Source organism: Vespula vulgaris, chromosome 14 (assembly GCF_905475345.1).
Source record: "Vespula vulgaris chromosome 14, iyVesVulg1.1, whole genome shotgun sequence".
Lineage (NCBI taxonomy): Eukaryota > Metazoa > Arthropoda > Insecta > Hymenoptera > Vespidae > Vespula > Vespula vulgaris.
Window position 1 is genome coordinate 3,267,477 of NC_066599.1, and position 22,193 is coordinate 3,289,669.

At 32.8% G+C, this 22,193-nt stretch overlaps 1 protein-coding gene across 6 annotated transcripts in view; it reads left to right on the forward strand.

The window, feature by feature from the left end:
* The window catches only part of LOC127069087 (neuroligin-4, Y-linked-like), a 188,733-nt gene that overhangs the window by 47,097 nt on the left and 119,443 nt on the right, over window positions 1-22,193 (forward strand). For 2 of the 6 annotated variants that reach the window (XM_051005770.1, XM_051005772.1), the window contains exon 1: window positions 6,235-6,480. The exons of 2 other annotated variants lie outside the window; for them this stretch is intronic. The gene's annotated coding sequence lies outside the window, so the exon portion shown is untranslated. Of the gene's footprint in view, window positions 1-4,426; window positions 4,582-4,999; window positions 5,120-6,234; window positions 6,481-16,708; window positions 16,734-22,193 lie in introns of those variants that run through there. 2 more of the 6 variants (XM_051005773.1, XM_051005777.1) reach the window with 2 other exon arrangements.

Consider the following 22,193-nt stretch of genomic DNA (forward strand, 5'->3'; position numbering starts at 1 on the left):
AGAGAGAGAGAGAGAGAGAGAAAGAGAGAAAGAGAGGATTATAATTAATAAATTTACGTATAAGAAGAAATAGAAATAGAGGTAGAAATAAATGCATGAAGATGGAAATAGAGATGTTACGTGAGTTTACAAAGATAAATGTACATACGTATGAACTCAGAAACGTTCTAGCAACGTATAAAAGAAATGATTTTGAAGTTCGATAGAACGAACGATGAAATATATTTCGTTGTTAAATTCCATTCGATATACCTTTATTTAAATGTTCATAATTCGCCTTCGTCATTCTATTCACAAATGTATATATACATATCTATATTTTGCATATGCGTATGTAACGTATATATACATACATACATACATACATACATACATATAGATATATATATAAATATATAAATGTATGCAGAAAGTCTTATACGAATGCATACATAACCTTTGCCATGTATTTATAGAAGAAAGCAATATTATTCTTTATTTATATAGCGTCTACATATATGTAATCGTAGATCGAAGGAAAATTTTAAATATCTACACTATTTTACTACTTTCAAAAGGAATTTCATTAAAATATCTTCCGAGGTTCGGTAGTTGGAGTTAAAGGGGTAAACAAGAGCATCGTCCCTGTGTGCTGCGGATTTTAATAAACGACTTTTGCAGAAGAAAAAAGCAAAGATAAACGAAAAAAATGGCGGTGGAGGGGGGGAGGAAAGGAAAGATGGAAAAAAGAAGTTACGACGCGCTCTGGCGTCTCGGTAATAAAGTTCTTAAAAAAAAAAAAAAAGAAGAAGAAGAGAGCATTGAGAAATAAAAAGAGGCTCTCCTTTCTCTTTCTCTTTCTCTTTCTCTTTCTTTATTTCCTTCTTTATTTCTTTCTTACGTTTCTCCAAAATCGTTCGACCGTTTTAACGATCGAGTCGAAAGCAATTCTAGAGATTCTCGTCTTTCTTGTTGTTACGAGGTCCATTTGAAAAGTTTGCGGCCTTTTTCCTTTTTCTTTTTTTTTTTTCATTCCTTTACTCTCTCTCTCTCTATATATATATATATATTTTTTTTTTATTTTTTTATTTTTATTTTTTTGATGTACCTTTCATTCTTAAAATGAAACACATCTTGAAGTGAAGGAGAGAAAGAAAGAACGAAAAAAGAAAAAAAAAGTTACGAATTTTTTAAATCAACCCCTCTCCTTCCATCTCTTCTTTTCTTTTTCTCACCCCCACTATTTCGATATAAATATGAACGTACTTCGTTCGATCGAATACACACATCGGTATGAATATACACGTTCTTTTTTATCTTGTAATTAAATCGAAACTATTCATCCTCTGGCAACGAATAAAGAAGTAATAAAAAATTCTCTCCTCTCTCTTTCTCTCTCGCTCTCTCTTTTTAATTTTTAATTAAATAATAACACGAATGTGTTCATTCCCATCTTTTTTTCTTTGCCTTCTTTCTTTCTTTCTTTCTTTCTTTCTATCTTTTATTCTTCCACCTTTTTTCTGCTTTTTGTTTCATCTTTCTTCTTCTTTTTTTTTTGCAGACGGATCACACGTTTCGTTTAATTATATGACCAAAAATTTAGATCGCTGTCTGTAATGACATCCATGCAATTCGTATTTGTGTGTTAATTGTATATACGTATATACACACACATACACACACACACACACATATGTATATGTATACGTTGGTGTACATAAACGTGTATGCGTGCGAATTCGTTTTTAATACGTAGAAAAGGAGAGAAAACAAAAAATTAATGGAATTTTCGGGGTGGTTTAAACCAGAATCGAGATATCGTATTTTCTCGTCAAATCGATCTTACAAGGAGAGTGGCGCGATATCATTCACCAATCGACCGAGCCAATAGCATCGGCTTAACTGTCAGCATCCAGACGTATGTACGAGTTTCAAAGCGCGTCTAAACACGATCGTAGAACCGAACACGCGTAAATGCTGTAAGCTCAGCGATTATACATGCGCGTGCGTTCGAGCTGATTCGAGATCCTACTCTCGACGATGATCTCTCTACGTAATTTCGATCTCTCTCTTTCTCTCTCTCTCTCTCTCTTTCTCTCTCTCTCTCTCTCTACGTAATTTCGATCTCTCTCTTTCTATCTCTCTCTATTTCTCTCTCTATCTCTCTATCTCCATCTATATCTATTTGTTACTGTGTCTCTTTGAGTTTAATCTCGAATGAAATACAGAGAGAGAGAGAGAGAGAGAGAGAGCAGATTAATCTATTTCGTCGTTTCAATTCGATTTTGTTTGATGAATTGTCTCTCGAATATTAATACAATTTTCATTTTATTTTTTTGTTCTTTTTCTTTTCCTTTTGTTCCTTTTAACTATGATTAATAATAATTTTGAATTTAATCCTTTTTGTCTACTTAGAATTAAATATTTCGAACGAGGTTATATATTGAAATTTTTGATTTTTCTATATGAGAAGCGAGTATTTGAAATGATCGAATTCGATTGTATTATTTGATTAAAGTTTTTTTTTATAGATCATTAACTTTTAAGTATTCGATTATTTATTTTCAATGTTCTTTTTTTCTTTTTTTTTCCTCTAATTATATTGCTACATCTGTTTTAACATGTCCTGTTATGGTTATATTTGTTGAAACCAATGCTTTTTATTAAAAAAGAAAAAATATTAAAAATATATATATATGTATATGTATATTTATCTTATCACTCGTATGGTATGTACTTATCCTTTTCTTTTCTTTTCTTTTTTTTTTTTTTTTTCTTTATGAAAGAAATCATCCAGATTTCAAGATTACATCATAAAGTTTTCCATGCAAGTTTTAGAGTCGGATGAAGACATAGAAGAAAAGTATTTCTTCAAACTTATCGACCGTGTTAAAATCTCCGTTTAAGATTCTACGTAGGAATAAGGAACGATCATCCATTCCGCACTATCCCATAGATCTTTCGAATTTTCTCTTGGTGACCGATTTTAAAAGGAGGTTGGATAGAAAACTGTAAAAGGTATATACGAATTTTACTTTTTCTCTCATAGGTTCGACCTTTACAAAAAAGAAAATTCAGATCGAACGAAACATTAGCACAGGTATAAGAAATATTAATAGATAGATGAAACATAATATAAAATTTTTAAATCATTCGATTCGAAAGATCGAAACGCAACGAAAGATTTTCATAATTTAGGAATCCTAAATTCAAGGATTTAATCTTTTGTAAACGTTATATAATTTTGAGATCATACAGATCCTGTATTATCGAAAGATTAATATACATATATAAAATATAAATTGTAATTATTGTTAGTATATCATATAATTACATACTAATATCATCTGATTACCAGATTTCTTTCTTTGGAGACAGAAAACAAAATTAGATTGCAAAATATATATACATATAAAAATAAAAAAAAATTAACTTCTTTTACAATTTCATCCGACTCAGAACAAGCATGGAAATTTAATAGTATAATTTCGGTCGCTGACCGGTCTCGTAAAGAAAGTTGGATAGAAAATCGTGGAGGACACGCGAGTTAACGTCGAGACTTTCCCTCTCCCTCTTTCCCTCTCTCTCTCTCTCTCTCTCTCTCTCTTTCTCTCCTTATACATTCACCCTTTCAGAAAACTCTGGCGCGCAAGTACAGTGGAGGGATAAGCTTTAGTGTGGCAGAGAAACTCGGAGGACGAACGTACGAACGTAGGGACGGATCGATCCGTAGCCTGGAGGGGAGTAGAGGTGCCGTAAATGAGAGAGAAAGAGAGAGAGAGAGAGAGAGAGAGAGAGAGAGAGAGAAAGAGAGAAATATACATATATAGAGTGAGAAAGATAGAGATAGAGATAGAGATGTATATACATACATACATGTATAAAGTGAGGAAGAGAGACACACTCATCGTATATACATACACAGGACGATATATATATATAGAGAGAGAGAAAACGAGAATATATATATATATATATATAGTATAAGAAAGATCCACACATATATACACAGATATAAAACGAGAAAGAGAAAGAAATACACATACACATACAATGTACGTATAGAGTCTCTAAAAGAGTAAGAGAGAGAAAGAGAGAAAGAGTAAAAGTGGTAGGGAGAATTCACAGGGATAGTAAGTACAAGGAATACAAGTAAAATAGTAATGGTATTGGTGATACCATGGTGGTGGTAGTGCTGCTAGAGGGAAAAGCAGACTCCAACGGAGAAGGATGGAGGTCCTGTCGGTTTAGTGCGCCGTCGCTACGCCGTCGCGACGCCGAGCGTCGTCGAGAGCAGCCGAGCGTTGCGCTGCTGCTGCTGCTGCTGGCTGCTACTGCTACTTCTCCTCCTATGGTGGGGATATCATCCTCTCTCTTTCTCTCTCTCTCTCTCTCTCTCTTTCTCTCACTCTTTCTCTCTTTCTCTCTCTCTCTTCTCTCCTCTTCACTCCTCTCCTCTTCTCCTCTTCTCTCCACTCCTTCTCCCGTTACTCTCTCGCGCGCGTGTGGCTCTGCAAAAACAAGCATACGGAGATCCCCAGTAGTAGCAGCCCGGTACGCAGAGCAGACGAGAACGTCAAACCGGTCGGCACTCGCGTACAGGTTAAACGTGACCACGCGATTTCTCTATCCTTTTCTGTCTTTTTATATTTTCCTATCTCTCTCTCTCTCTCTCTCTCTCTCTCTCTCTTTCTTTCTCTTTTTCTTTTTCTCTTCGATTATCTTTCTGACTTTTTCTCTTTCTCTTCTCTCTCTCTTTCTCTCTCTCTCTCGATCTATCTATCTATCTATCTATCTATCTATCTATTTATCTGTCTCTGTCTGTCTGTCTGTCTGTCTTTTTGTCTTTTCTTAATTTTGTTCTTTTTCTCTTTCTCTATATATATATATTTTTTATTAATCTTTTTCTTCTTCTTTTTCCTTCTTTTTCATTCGCTCTTTCTCTCTCTCTCTTTCTCTCTTTTTTGCCTAACTCGTTCGTTTCTACACATTTTCCCCCCTCCTTTCTCGATATCTCCAGGTACTTCATCAAGACTAAATCGGATCTATCTATGTTGGAAATCGTGTTTCGTCTTTCTACGTTCCCGACGTCATCCTTAAAGACTACGTCATTGAACGCAGCAACGACCACCTTCGCAAAGTACGTCACGTGTCTACTACGCGTGATATCAAACGTCATATAAACTTAACTATTACGTCTTCGTCGAGAAGGACTCGGAAGGATACTCTTCGTTCAGATAGAGAGACAGAGACAGAGAGAGAGAGAGAGACAGAGACAGAAATCGAGGAAGAAAGTTATTTTTCTTTCTTTTTTTTTTCTTTTTTTTGGACATGATAGAGAGAGAGAGAGAAAGAGAAATTGAGAATGAAATAAATTTTTCGTCCTTGTCGATAATATATCTCCGTCGGATAAATCATGCTATGTGAACTTTTTTTCCTTTTCGTTTATCCTTTTTTATTTTTTTTATTTATTTATTTTTTGTTGAAAAAAAGAGAGAGAGGGAGAGAGAGAGGGAGAGCGACATTGATTTGAAAGAATGACGTTGAGTAGAAATCGATCGAGCGATTTCTAGGGAAAGAGTTTAAAGTGATTCGATGAGAGTGAATTCCACATGTCGAAAGTTCTTCAGTGCTTTTCTGCGATAAAGTGTTACCGTTCAATATTTATATAACAAATCAGTGTGTAATCTATATATCTGAAACAAATCGACGAAAAAAGAAAGAAAGAAGTTTAAAGGGAACGTAGTCTGTTTAAAAAAATCAATATATAAGAATAAATAAATAAATAAATAAGTAAATAAAATAAAATAAACGAGGGATAAAAAAGTAAACAAAAACTGTTGAAGTAAAACAAAGAAAGCAGTAAAGAAATCAATAAACTAATTAATTAATTAATAACAACAACAAAAAGTGACATAATCATCAGTGAAAATTGACGAGCAAAGGGAACAACATTTCGTACTATTCGTGTCGATGATTTCGCACATACATAATACATAAATACGTACATACATACCAACATACATCCATACGTACGTACGTACATACGTACATATATATATATATACATGCATAGACGTACATATATACCTATTATATACATAGAGATATATATGCATGCACTTAAGTACACAGTCGTAGATAATCGTGTATCCTGATTGTCGTGTATATCCCTGTAACTCGTGCGCTAACAGGAAGGCTCCGTGTTTGTCACGTTTTCGACTGGGCGGGGGCGGGTGCTTGGGGGAGGGGGAGGGGGAGGGGGTTAGAAGAGGTAGGGTGCGCTTGAAGAGGGGTTGAATCGGCGCGGAGCGTGTTTCGGACAATACAGATTATTCCGTGCACGAAGATTACTGGATGCACTGTGAGTGCCAGACAAGCAACACGTATAGGATATATTACGAAAAGGGGCCGCATAATTTAGGATGGTTGTGTAGGTGAAAGTGTTTAGAAAAAGAAGAGGATGGGAAATATCGAACACATCGATTCGTTTGAGCTCAGGTAAGATTGAATCACCGATTCGAATTTATCTAATTTTCTTTCACTTTTTTCTTTTACCTTTTTTTTATTATTACTATTATTAATATCATTACTTCTTTCTTGTTGAGATATTAATAATGTTAATGTTATTTCATTGTTCGTTTTTTCTAATAAAAAGATATTCATACGTCATATATATATATATAATATATATACATATGCGTATGCGTATGAAAGAAAAATATGAAAGTTAGTATTGATTAGACCAATAAATAATCTTGAAATGAATATGTATTTTATATTAAAAATATCCGACATTATTTGTTAAGCAATCAATTATTTTTGATAAATTAAAAGAACTGTTATAAATAATAGTACAATATTTTAGAATACTTTATCTCAGTCAAATGTTAATAGTTTATCGAAATAAGATATTGTAACATCAACTATTTTTAATTAGAAATTTGTTATCATAAAGTAGAGAGAGAAAGAGAGAGAGAGAGAAAGAGAAAGAGAGAGAGAGAGAGAGAGAGAGAGAGAGAGAGAGAAATTTCATGAAAAGTAGTTATCGTTTGGTAAGAGAGAGCAGTTTACAGGATGCACTCGGTGTAATAAGGAACATCGTTAGAACCTGGATATTCTCCTTAAGGTATTTTAAAGAGGAGAACGATGGAGATCCTACGAGTGAACGACTCCCTGTCGTCCTTTTCTCTACGACGAAAGTTTTCGCGAATATCGCGATAACATGAGAGCAGCAAGTTTCTCGTAAAACGAAAGAACGAATGAACGAATGAACGAACAAACGACGTCTCTTACTAACTCTATACATATATACATATATACATATATATATATGTATATGTATATTACATATATTTTATATGTATATATATATATATACATACATACATTGAAATAGAATAGATGTTTCTTTGAAGATTCCATATTGCACGTCAGCTCGACATTTTCGAGACAATGAAAACATTTCCTTATACTTTTCTTCTGTAACATTTGATCATTGAAAGATAGACATTTGTATCTTATCTCGTTGTTCACACGATTTCTTTATGCATGTGTGTATATGTGTGCATATATATAAATCATGTTGCATTATCCTTTATGACACTTATTCTTTTCACCTTTCATTTTTACAGACACTTTTCTCTTTCTTTTTCTTATCATCATCTCTCTCTCTCTCTCTCTCTCTCTCTCTCTCTCTCTCTCTCTCTCTCTCTCTCTCTCTCTCTCCTTTTCTATTTTAAATGTTAAATATGTTTAATAAATTATATTGTACATCTTTCCTGTATAAAGAGATTGCACATAAATACGTTTATCGAATGAGAACAACACAGTCGGTTTTGTTAATGAACTACTTAACTATTACGCATGATAATGAAACGTTTATTCTACTATATTCTACTAGTCATCATCTCGTAGGCTTCTGTGTTAGAGAGATGGAGAACTGTTTGAATTTCGTTCCATAAGTTTGCACGAAATTGCATCGCTTGAGTTCGGGTACCCAGTAAGATTTCTGCAAACGTAGCATTAAATCGGCATCATCGTGTTGAACTTTCTAGTTATCTCTCTTCTGTTAGTGTATATGTTACTCTCTCTCTCTCTCTCTCTCTTTCTTTTTCTAGCTCTGTCTCTTTTTGGTAATCATCACTTTACTCATCTTCACCAAAAAGATAGGTTTACATATCTCCTCTCTCTCTCTCTCTCTCTCTTTTTCTCTCTTCTATATATGTATGTGTGTGTGTATATGTGTATATATGTTATGGTAGATGCTATTCATCTTTCATCGTTTGAATTTCATTAAACAATTCCGGTGCTGCTGCTTCGTGGTAAATCGAGCGAGCAAGCTTCTCGTATTAAATATTGTACGTGCTGCGGAAAGACTCTCGTCGATCGTTCGCAGTAAAATAACCAGATAAATCATTCATGATAATCAGTCCTTTCAATTTCTCCTTGTTACTTTCAATTTATCGAAAATTCGATTTATAATTAGATATTATTATTACTATTACTATTACTATTATTATTATTATATTATATCAATATTATTATTATTATTATTATTATTATTATTATTATTATTATTATATATTTATATGTATATAAAATAAGTTAAACGATAAGAGACAAATGATCGTTTCGATGAATATTTTTATCATAGTACAACGATAATACATATATACATATATATACATGTTCCTGCGAGCAGGTTTTCACTTTTCTTTTCTTTTCTATTTTGAAGAAAAATATAAGTAGGAACGAAGGAAATGTGAATCAACGTAAATCGCAGATACGAAGGAGAGAGAAAGAGAGAAAAGGATGAGAAAGGATGATAGGAAGGCACAATGCGATATCACCCGATGCGGCTAACTGCAAATGAGTTTTTAATGTCTCGAATTTGCAGGTAAATAATACTCTAATGGCGGGAGAGTATTTTTCTCGAGTAATGCGTATTCCTAGAGTGTCTGCTAGTACACTTACTTTCAAAGACCATAAGTGTTTCATCGTTATCATCTGAATTAACGATAAAATCGTATCATTGTATAATTTTATACACACACACACACATACTTATATTAACCATATATTTATGTTGTATACATGATTGATGTATGTCTGTGTATATGTACGTACGTATGTATATACATCGAAGCTCGATGAGCTTTCAGACGATTAAAGTCGAAATCGTAGCACGTACGTACGTACGTTCAGGAACGAGCTACTACTTTCTACGAGTTCACTTAGCGCCGCGGTTATTTTAATTAAACTTTGAAAGTTGGTCAGTGAGCTGGCTTGCGAGCAGTCGATTGAATTTCCAGTCTCCTCGTTGAAAGCCAGAAAGGGTCCGAACAAAAAATTTCTTTCTTCGACTCCCCTTTTCTCTCTCTCTCTCTCTCTCTCTCTCTTTCTTTTTTTTCTTATTGTCTTCTCCTTCTCCTCCATCTTCTTTCTTTTATTATCTTTTTTAATTTTTCTTTATTTTTCTTACACTTCGATAATGCTTTAGCCACGAAGCTTCTTCGTGACGAATTAAAGTTTTTACTGTTTCGTTTCTTATCGCGTATAAAATCTAAATACATACGTAAATAAGCAACGAAAACAAAATTTTCTTTGACTTCATTCTTCTTCTTCTTCTTCTTCTTCTTCTTTATCCATTTTCTTTTTCCCTCTTTACCTTTCTTTTTCTTTATTTTCTTATGTTTTTTACTCTCTCTCTCTTTCTTTGTTTCGTTTTGTTCATATTTATTTCTCTTCTTTTTTTCTTTCTTCTACACTCTTTCCCCTTACACTCTAGTAACTTTTTAGTCGCTTATAACTTCGTGAAAAAAAAAAACAAAATCGAAGTTTTTACTCTCGATACTTTCGACATGTATCCACATGTATACAGTAAAATAAATACGTATAGAACGAATAGAGACTGGAATTCATTGTTTCCTAAGCAAAGAGTAAAATTCATTGGCGAAAACGAGACGGCTTATGTTAACCGGGTGCACCTGAAAACTAACAGCAACTGCAACTGCAACTGCAACTGCAAAGGAAAAGTGCAATGCGAGGCAATGGCAATGAGCGAGCAACGCTTCCGAAAACATATTTCTAGGAAATGGCCGTAAATATTTTCAACCTTACCGTTACTACTTCTCCCAGCACACTTTCGTAATTTCTCCCAGTGGAATAAACAGGGCGCGCTCTCGAAACTGCAATACTCTGGAATACGCGGGATACATGTTCGCTAATCAGTATATACATTATCCTCACGGTATAGTAAATACCAACCTTTTGTCCGGTCTTCTCCTTTAAATAGCAAACCTACCTACCTACCTAGCTACCTACCTATCTACCTACCTACCTATCTACCAACCATCCTACTCTTATTTACTACAAAGCAAGAGTTATTGTCTCGTTATGCACATTTTCTACCATTCTTTTATGTGTTTTTTTAATTTCTTTCTTCTTTTTGTTTTCTAATGATTATTTTTTATTTTCGTTACTCTCTCTCTCTCTTTCTCTTTCACTCACACATACACATACATTTTCTTTCATATTTTCCATTATACATGGTTCCAATAGTCCAGCTACACAGATCGAACTTCCTTTGTAAGGAATTATCAAACTGAACCTACTCCCTTTCTCTCTCTTTCTATTCCTCTTTTTGCGACCAACATATGTCAACTACACAAACACATATAGATAGATAGACAGAGAGAGAAAGGAAGAGAGGAAAGAGAGAGACAGAGAGAGAGAGAGTCTAGGATAATAATGGAGGCATAATTGGATGACCTGAAAGATTTTATAGAAGGCTGAAGCATTGATAATATTGAGAGGGTTGAAAGTTAGGTTTATGGTTGCAATGACATCGTTTTCTCCTTGTCAAGGAGTAGGAAACTCGATAATAACGATTTATTAACAACGAAGATCAGAAAGAGGCAAAAGGAAAGAATGAAGGAAAGAGAAAGAGAGTGAGAGAGAAAAAAAAGAAAGAGATGTATGGACAACGAGATTCTTTAATATGAATTACAGAGGATATACAAAGAAAGAGAGAGAGAGAGAGAGAAGAAAATATCAAGAAGAAATCCTTACATTCGTAGATATCTTCACATAGAAAAAATCTCTGAGATTCGACAAGGAGAAAACGAAAAAACCTCCTCTGTTTCTTTTTTATAAGTTAGGTAGACTAGGTCGATGAATAAGAGAGCAGAAAACGAGAGACAAAGAGAGAGAGAGAGAGAGAGAGAGAGAGAGAGAGAGAGAGAGGGTAAAATATATCTCGAAATCGATCGTGTTTCATTTCTTTAAAAAAAAAAAAAAAAAAAAAAAAAATGTGAAAATGTTTCATGCATGATTTTACATCGTTACTTGTAATCGATATAATAAATTTGAAGGATTTATGTATTTTTTATCTTTCTCTCTCTTTCGTTCTTCGTATCTACATATTTCTATCTCTCTCTATCGAGTGGTAGTATAGTAGTAGTACGTCATCGTTCCCTTTTAAACATCGGAGAGAGTTAACCGAGGAAGATGAACAAGAGAGAGAAAGAGAGAGAGAGAGAGAGAGATAGAGTTACCGAGAGAACGAATTACCGTGTCTTTAATTATTAAAAGCAGCTAATTGCGTTCGTCCTCGTATAATCCCGGAACCGATAAATATTTATTATCCTACATTATTAATTTCCGTTCGTTCCCATACCATTTATGTCCTTCCTCTACTCCAGCTATTCATTCTTAAACAGATCTTGACGTATAGTAATCTTATGAGATATTATAGATTACTTTTACTTTTCTTCTTTTTCTTCTTGTCTTTTTATTTCTTATTGAGTAACAAAAAAAAAATACATACCAATCAATCGTGAAATAAATCAAAAAGGAAAGATTACTTCGTTTAATCTCAATGGCGCATTTTTATAATTATTTGTGATGTTTCTTTAAGAAACAAAGAAAGAAAGAAAGGTTGATTAACTCCTTTCATCAATTTTTCTTCATTACGTATCCATTTTTCATCATTTCGCTTCGTAATATTTACGGATGCTTTATCGCGTATAGAATAATATAATACCATTTTGTCTAATTATGTAAATAGTTAAATAATCATTGTTTTTGAATGAATAAATATGAAACGATAATTTCATGAATTCATTTTCAAAATGAATAGATTTCTCCTGATGGAATAAAATTTTATTGAATTATTCGTTGGTATTTTTAAATTACATTAATTCATTTTCTTCTTACACACACAATACAGTATATATATATACATATATATATATAATATATTATACTATATTATATTATATTACATATACACATATATGCATATATATAATATAATATAGTTCTACATGAAAAGAAAAGAAGAGAAAAAGAAAAAGAAAAAGAAAAAGAAGAAAAAAGAATCGCAAAAATTCTAATCGTAAAAGAAAATGTAACATTTCTGTCGAACGGATGATATAACCTACAGACTGGCAGGTTTCTAGAAAGTGTTGAAGAGTTGCCGAGGCGAGGGTTGGGAGGAATAGATAGAGGAAGGGTTTGGGAAGGGCGCTAGAGATGCTGGAATTCAGAATCTAGCTGTCATCTCTCGGTACTGTGCAACCCTCCTGTAAGATAGGAGTGGAACGATAAAGGTGAAAAATATTGTTGTTTCCTACGAGTCAAGGGTTACGGTTCGCTGCTTCCTTCTTCTTCTTCTTCGTCTTCGTCTTCTTCGTCTTCTTATTCGTCTTGTTCACTCTTTTCTCACCCTCCTATTCCTATGTCTTCTTTTACTGCATGAACGAACGAGTTCACTCACTCACTCACTCACTCACTCACTCACTCACTCACTCTTTCATTCTTTCTCTCTCTATCTCTATCTCTCGTTTCTGTGCTATTTCTTCGTTCGTTGGTTCGTTCGTTGGTTGGTTCGTTCGTTCGTTCGTTCGTTCGTTCGTTCGGCCAGATTCCCAGGATGCATCCAGAGTCAATTTCGTTCAGCTCGATTCGCGCGATTTTTCCAATCGGCTGTCGGCTTCGAACAACGGGTCATGGTGCTCGTCGTTAGAAAAAAATAAAAAAGAAAAGGGAAAAGAAAAAAATAGAATAAAAGAGAGAGAGAGGGGGGGGAGAAGAGAAAAAGCATGATGCACAGAGGCGACCTCAGAAATCTCCTGAGATTTCTGGATAAGCGTAGCTTCGCGAAAGACGAGAAGGTTAATCTCGACTCCACGTTCTATTTCTCTCTCTCTCTCTCTCTTTTTCTTTCTTTCTTTCTTTCTCTTTCTCTCTCTCTCTCTTTCTCTCTCTTTCTTTCTCTTTCTATTCTTAAACTTCTTTTCTCTATTTTACCCAAGAGAGAAACGAAGAAACGTCCGTGGTCGAAAATTTATGGACTGGCTTCCTTCTCCTACCTTTTTCAATAATAATCGCCAGGGAGAAGCTGTCTCTTACATCGTCGAACGAGAAATAGTTGATCTCAAAGAAGGAGAACAAAGGAGAATGATATCCTTCTTGGCAGGTTGTTAATCTTCTAAAGATTTGACGTGTTGCTTTGAAATTGCATAGTATGTACTACATATCTAAGTACGTTGTGAGATATGTGTCTGTCTTGTTTAATCGTTTCAATTGTTTTTATTGTTATTGTTGTCATCGTTATTGTTTGTTTTAATTTTTCATAATCTTCATAATTTAATTTTTCATAATAAATAAAATTCTTTGGGAATTTTCATTCGAAAATTTATATTCTGTAATCTTTGCCAGATATTAATTATACTTACAATTGAATCGTCAATTGTAAACTTACGTGTCAGATCTATCGAATAATAATTTTGTCGATTTCAGTCGGAATTATTTGCACGAGTAAACGTATCGTTTATGGTATTATTAACGATGTTAATGAAAATTATATTTATTAATTAAATATTAATGAACGGTGTAAAAATATACATCTTTTTTTATTTTCTCATTTATCTATTTATTCGTTTATTTATTCACTTATCGATTCATTTATCTTCTTTTTTCTCACAAATTATACAGAATCTTTCGATAAATTTAATACAATTTTTTTTTTATATTAGATAGAAATTTCAAAATTTCCAGTTATACAGACTTAACGAACGATCGTATTTGTTTTTCTATCGTACGATAAATCGTCCTATCAAATTTAAAAAAAAAATAATGCTTCGTGTATTCTTTAATTTAAAAATCTAACTCGATAAAATCTAATAATTAGAAATCATTATTCGACAAACCTAATAATTTGTTTGTCGAAGAAACGATGAATACAAAAGAATTAAAACATCTTGTTTGTTATTTTACAGCGTCGAATCGATGAACATCATAAGATCGTAGATGAAAAATATATATATTTACATATAACGAGGCTATTTTATCGAGAGATAAAAATGTCATCAAAACGTTCCTTTTCTAAACGATATCCTAGTTCTTTACCGTTTCTCTTCTATTTCTCTCTCTCTTCCTGTCTCTGTCTATCTGTCTGTTTGTCTGTCTGTTTCTATTTATCTCTCATTTCTTTAGGAATACCACGATAAGCATTAGATCACGTGAAAGGACCTAATGAATCCGTAGCTTGGATTACGATCATTCCAATTCTCTCTTTTTTTTTTTTTTCATTTTTGAGCTATCAATAGGTTTGCTCAATGTCCTTCCGTTTTTTTTTCTACGTGGAAATTCGAAAAAGAACGAAAAAAAAAATAAATCTGTACGTAAAAAAGAAGCTGCTAGAGTTAGATAATATATCAATCAATTAACAAACCTTTCGTGTGAAAAAAAAAAATATATATATATATAGAGAAAGAGAGAGAGAGAGAGAGAGGTAGTAATTCATGTGTTGAAAAGAGAAAGAGAGATACGTTCTCTCGATAATATCTCAAAAGTGTTATCAAAAATATACCTTATTTTTTCATCCAAAGAAAAGAAGAAAAAATAAGAAAAGGAAGAAAAAGAAAGACAGAAAAACAAAGAGAGAGAGAAAGAGAGAGAGAGAGAGAGAGAGAAAGAAGGATATGAGATTCGTGTACCGAAGGTAAAGCTTGCGAAGGAAATCTAAGAGTAGAAAGAGAGAAGTACAGAGCAGCCAGTAGCACTTGGAGAAGTAATTAGCATAATAAATTAGCCGGCAAATAAAAACGGATTCCACGCACGAAAGAAATGCGACTAACGACGTCATTCTCTTTCTCTTTCTCTTTCTCATTCTCATTCTCATTCTCTCTCGTTTCCTCTCCTTTTTTCGTGATTAAGATAACAAAGGCGTCGAATCACAGCAGCTAGTGGCCTTTGTGTGCAAAAAAAAAGAAAGAGAGAGAGAGAGAGAAAAGGAAAAAGAGAGAAAAGAAAAGAAATGAAAAGGAAAGGAGGAGAGAGAGAGAGAGAGAAGATGACTGTGAAGAAGAAGGGTGGTAAAAGGGTTCACCTTAAATCCGGTAAGTCGCTCCTCGAAAGGTCGAACATCAATTAGCACCGTCGTCACTCTAAGAAAAGCTAAGCTTTCTTCTCTTTCTCTCTCTCTCTTTCTCTCTCTTTCTCTCTTTCTATGTCTGTTTTTCTTTCTTTCTTTTTTTTTGTCTTTCTCTGTTTTATCTTTCTTACGTACGTATGTGCATATGTGAATATACATATGTAGGAGGAGTCTGGTAGTAGATTGACAAACACGTTTCGAGTGTTAGCAGTAGGCATCTGCGTTGAAATGTAGGCAGTGCCACTTTTTGAGTATAACTAACCTCTGTCACCGTCGTAGTAGTTCTCTTTGCTAGAAGACATGTTTTAAGAGAGGAAAAAGAAAAGTGTGGAAACGTAATCTTGTTAGAGTAAGTTGAAATTTGACCTCTATGTCAGCACTTTTCAAGAAAAAAGAGAGAGAGAGAGAGAGAGAAAGGGGGAAGGAGAGAAACATTAAATATAGATACATATATATATATTTTTATTATACACATATATGTGTGTATATATATTATTACACTTATATATATTTATATATATATACGTATATATATATATTTTATTTATTTATTTATCTATATGAATGAATATTTTAATGAACAGATTAGCGTATTATAAATGGACTTATTCATCAACGTATTTACCATAGAAGAGAAGTTTCATAAATATTTGTCTTCCTATCGTCGCATCAGAGATTAGCTTCTAATCCTCAGGATTATTATCGTTAGACCTTCGTATAGAGGAGTATACCCTCTCTGACCATTTCATGTTTATTAAGCATAAATTCGTCTATGGAAGACATCGTTCTACTTGAAAAGTTAATCGCAATCGATATTCAAATTCTCTCTTGTGTTTATATACACGTACGTACATATACATTTATACTTACAACGCACATACAAAACGCATACACGCATGTAAACATAATAAACACAAACACAAAAGGTTATAACATTAAACAATAACAAGTGTTAGAATATTTTCAGAGAAATTTAACGTACAGAATAAAAGGTCGAAACGTCCTTCATTATGATTGCTTCTCACGATAGTTTTCATGTCGCTCAAGATTCCCTTTCCTCGTCTCTCCCCACTCCTTCCTTTTTCTTACCTTTATAAACGTAAGTATATAGCAACACGGTATACACAGTCTGTTTTATTGTATCGCGTTGTTGTACACGAACTCGTTCTATCACTGAAATCACTGCCAGGGCTATTCACATTCCACGGAAAATTGCACACCAATCTCGAGAGTCATCGTAGACTTTACGTCCTCCTTAACTCGAAGTTTTCACTTAAACGCAGAGCACACCGGCCGTGGAAACATACCCTCTGTAAGTGTGTGCACTTGTGTATATATATATATATATATATATATATATATATATATGTATGTATGTATTTGTTTGTTTGTTTGTTTGTCTTATACGTGGGTGCGCGTTCTCGCCATCTTTTCTCTGTTTTTCATTCTCTCTCTCTCTCTCTCTCTCTCTCTCTCTCTCTCTCTTTCTCTTCTTTCTTCTCATTCTCTTGCTCTTTCTCTTTCTTTCTTTCTTTCTTTCTTTCTTTTCCTTTCTTTTTCTTTTGCTACATTTCAAAGTATATTCTTTTTTATTTCCAACTATTCCACGACTGAATCTTTTCCCATTTTACGTACTTCTCTTTTCGTTATCGTCTTATCAAGGATAGAATACGTATCCTAGCAAATTCAGGTTTATATATATATATATATATATATATATATATACACGTATATTTATATATACATATACATATATATACACATATTTATCATATAGATATATATACATATATATATATAGTTTTTCTATATATACATATATACATATAGTTTTTCTTTGATAGGTATTCATCGATTTTTGATTCGATTTGTAGATATGGAATAATTTATCGTTTCGAAAGTTCTTTTTTTCTTTCGTTCTTCTTTTTTTTCTATTTTTTGGTTTGTTCGTTAACAAAGATAAATGTGAAGAGAGATAGATAGATAGATAGATAGATAGATAGATAGATAGATAGATAGAGAGAGAGAGAGAGAGAGAGAGAAAATTTGAATATAGAGTGGGGCAAAAGTTCCCAGATGATTTTGAAAATCAATTACGTGACTACAAAACTCAGTTTTGTGAGACTTTTCAAGCTAATGGTTTTTATTCCCATTATGAGACTACAAGCTCATCTTTTAAAACTACGTACAAGCCTAACTGCGTGTCCAAATGGTCTCGTAAAAGAGTAATTGATTTTTAAAATCACCTACGAACTTTTGATCCAACCTTTACCAAGTAATACTCTTTTTTCAATGTCATTTACATATTGAAACTAATCGATTTTTATACACGTATTTTACTTAATATTTATCGAGTCGAACGAACGAAAATTCTTTTCTTTTTTTTTTTATTCTTCTCTCTCTCTCTCTCTCTCTCTCTCTCTCTCTCTCTCTCTCTCTCTTCGTTTTAAGGTTTGTTTGTTTCTTAAGAAAGATAAATGAAGAAAGAGAGAAAAAGAAGATTGTAGCAATCGTATTCGAGGTTCGAAAGCTAACGTACCCTTAATCCAGCCAATCAGGAAAGGATCGTACACTAACTGTCAGGACAAGGAGGGATCTTATCCGTCTTGCGTCCTTCTTTTTCTTATTTGGAAAAGAACTAACTATCTTCTTTCTGCTCGCAGTAGTAGTTTTTATCTCTTAGACACGACATTCCTAAAGGCGGTCATTGCCTTTGGCTACTTTTCGCGGTCTGCTGCCTAATTGACCTACTTTACGAGATTAGTATCTATTGTTATACTTTATACTTTCGACTTTATCTACCGTATACTTCGTTTTCTTCTTCTTCTTTTTTTCTCTCTTTTTTTTTTTTTTTTTTTTTTTAATTTTTTGTTACGTTTTGGATTTTTGTTTGTCCTTTTTTTCATTCTTTTTTCTTTTTTCTTTTTCAATATTCTTTTATAATTATTGAGAAAATCGTTTTTATAGATAAAATAATATGTATATCTATAGATTATTTTTCGATTGTTTAATAACGTTTGATAATTGTTTTTGATATTTGTATTATGCGTTAGCATTTATCTATGCAGTAGTTAGTAGAACGAATTATAGCGACTTTACTTGCGTATCTTTCGTTGTATCGACTTTTACAAGATATAAATTTTTCTTTCTTTTTCGATAATTTAGTTTATAAGTATATTTCATTGTATCAAGAAAATATTTAGTATTTTTTTTTTCCAAAGACGTAGAATTATTATCATGATTAATCGAATATGTGTTAATAAGTTGGAAAAAAATTTGAAAACATTGCTTCCTTTTTTTCTTTCATTTTCTTTGATTATTTTCTTTTCGAAATTATCTACCTTGAAACAATATTCCCTTTACAACTTTTTAGATTAATTATTAAAACCAAAAAATATCATGAAATATCAACGATCAATGGTAATTATAATAGCCTTTTAATTCAAATAATAAATAATCAAATCTAAATGTCAAGTATCTTCGATAATAATCTTAATTATTTGATAAGATAAGTCGATCGAGGAAGGAAGAAAAACGATTGAGAAACTCGTTTAAGTAGATTGAGTTGATCCATAAAAAGTTTACTCTTGGTGGTTTAGGTATAAAGGGGGATAGTCTTTCTCTCTCTTTCTCCCTCTTTTCCGTTCTCTCTTTTCTATCCATCTCTTTTTTGTTAAGCCTGCAACAAAAAGCGATATTTTACGAAGTCACAGATGTATCTGTCCCTAGTTGAGATATATTGAAAAGAAAAAGAGGGTGTAATTGAAATTGTTTTAGGATCAGAATCCCTGTGGAATCGTCGAAACCAAACCGGCAACCGAATAAAACAATGAATGTTGGGGGAAGTCTCGTGAAAGAGAGAAAAAGAGAAAGAGAGAAAAAAGAGAGGAAGAAAGAGAGAGAGAGAGAGAAAAGAGGGGTGTAATTCGCTTTACTTTGAGAGCATTGCTGCGGTCTTACCGCGTGGTTTAACGAAGGGTAAAGTAAACTAATAAGCGACCGATCGTTTGCCTTCCTGTGTGTTCCAATACGATGAAGTAAACGCGTTTAATATGTTTTATTTTCTATTCGACCTCTAGACACATTTTCATGCTCATAAAAATAACTCTATGGTTACTCGTCAAAGTATTGATCATTAATCTGTTATTTATATGCTATACGTTTATACGTATATATATATATGTGTGTGTGGTGTAATATTAATGATCAATGGATTTAAATCGTTGTTTTTAACTTGTTTAAAAGAATTCGTACGATTTTTATATTCTTTTTTTTTTTCTTTCCCTTTTCTTTTCTTTTCTTTTCTTTTCGTGAGTTTTTTTCTTATGTTTTTTTTTTTTTTTTTTTTTATAATATGATTCATGCGTTATAAGTATCCTCTGTGTATTATATGTATCAATTGTGTTTAATTATTTTAACATGCAATATAGATGGTTAATAATAAATTTTGTAAATCTTATCACTATTTACATCGTTACGATTTTCGTTAAAACGTTGGGAATAACTCTTTTTATATGAAAGTCTTCTTAAGAAAAACTCATTTGTAATCAGTGTCAAGTTAAATAGTAATGTACTACAGAAAATACTTTAGATTGCAAGGTGAATCATTTTAAATTACAAATCTTTCAATAAATTTCGAGTTGGTCTTCTGTTTCTTCTTTTCCTTTTCCTTTTTTTCTTTTTTTTCTTTTTATCATGATTTTTGATGCTTTACCTATATGCAAACGTAAATTGTGCGACGAAATACCTTAACTTGCAAGATAAAATCATTATTGGGCCAGTCTTTTATGCTATCGCAAAAAAAAAAGAAAAGAGAGAGAGAGAGAGAGAGATAAATAAATAAAAAAGAACTCATCAAAACGGTTAATAATTCATTCTTGGCTTATACAAACATATAAAAAGATCTACATTAATTTCCTCTAGGTAGTTTTAATTGCCATATTAACGTCCAACTCGTCGACGATGTAGCTTTGAACCCGTATTTATTATAGCTTATATATCTCAACCTCTTAAAAAACGCAAAAAAAAGTCTTTCCTCGTTCTTAATTTTTTATAGCTTTCCTCTCTCTCTTTATTTTTTTTTCTACATTTAACAGACATTCTTATTTGAACCAAGCACGGAGATTCAACTTGTTACTCGATCTACCGAATAATTATGATAAGTACCGACGAACGCGTCCTGAATAATACGCACGTACATACGTACTTACGTACGTAAGTATGCAGGTATATTACCGAAAGAGAGAGAGAGATAAAAATAAAAAAAAATGATAAGTGTCCTTTGAAATTGCAAACGATGAACGTCAAAACCTTCTCTCTCTCTCTCTCTCTCTCTCTCTCTCTCTCTTTCTTTCTTGTAGCAAACAATTTGTCGAAAAGTATGAAACATACGAAAGAGTATGACTAAGAGAGTCAGAGAGAGAAAGAGAGAGAGAGAGAGAGAGAAAGAGAGAATTTCGTTTGAATAGCAACGAGTAGCTTGTTCCTAATGTGGTATAATTATTTTTGCCTAGTAGAAACTGAATGGAAAAAAGGAGTATGAGTGAAAGAGAGATAGAGAAATGTAGAAATAAGGAAGGACGATAAAGAGAGACAGAGAGAGAGAGAGAGCGAAAGAGAGAGAGAGGAAGGGATGAGGTTGCGTAGAAAAACGAGATCAGGCCAAGTAGGAAACTCAAACGAAAAAAAAAGAAAAAAAGCAAAAAAAAAAAAAATAGGAAAAAAAAGAAAACGTCGAGCTCTTTTTTTTTTCTTTCTTTTTTTTTTCTCTTCTTTGGTCACCTCAACCCCAGAGACTCTTTCATTTTTTCCTCTAACGTAGCCTCTTCCTCCTCTATATATACCTCTGCATCATCCTATTTCTCTCTTGGCTCTTTCTTCCTCTTCATCCACCTCTGGTTTCGAGCAACTCGCGTTGGCAACCTTTGTCATCGTCCGCGACAAATTTGACGGTCTCACATTAATCATGACTCTATTACCAACCCTTTAACAGCCATGGAGAAACACCCTACGTGATAATTTCTACTTCCTGAACTATACCACCGATTTCTCTCTCTCTCTCTCTCTCTCTCTCTCTCTCTCTCTCTCTCTCTCTTTCTCTCTTTCTATGCTTCTCTTTTCTATGCTTGATATAATACTAACCCAAGAAACTATTTAGAACGTCTCTCTCTCTCTCTCTCTCTCTCTCTCTCTCTCTCTCTCTCTCTCTCTCTCTCTCTCTCTCATTAGTTGACCAACTCGTCGTCCATTTCACATTTCTCTTCGACTTAATTAGAAACTAACTTTTGTTTTATACTAATATTTGATATAATATCATTGGAACTTTCTCAAGAATTTATCGAAAATTGTTCTTCGTTGTTATCAAACTAAACTAATTTATGAAATACGTTTTGTGTTATAGATATGTAGGTATCGTTTGTGTGTGTGTGTGTGTAGATAATATGTAAATCAACAGAGATGATTTAATGATCTATTTTCATTTGGAAAATAATACAATAAATGAAATAATTGTTTATTGTTTTAATAGGATTTGATGTGACTGACATCTTTTTATTCTTTTTATTTATTTATTAAACTTTTCAATACGACTTGTTATATGTATGATTTACATGTATATGTAAAGTTACATACCGACTGCTATTGTTAATTATTTAATTGAGATTCAATCTAGTTTCAAAACTCACGTGATGCGAAATGTTTACGTTGAAGGAAAAGAAGAAAATAAAAATATAAATAAAAATGAAATTATTATAAAGGAAATTTTATATAGCAT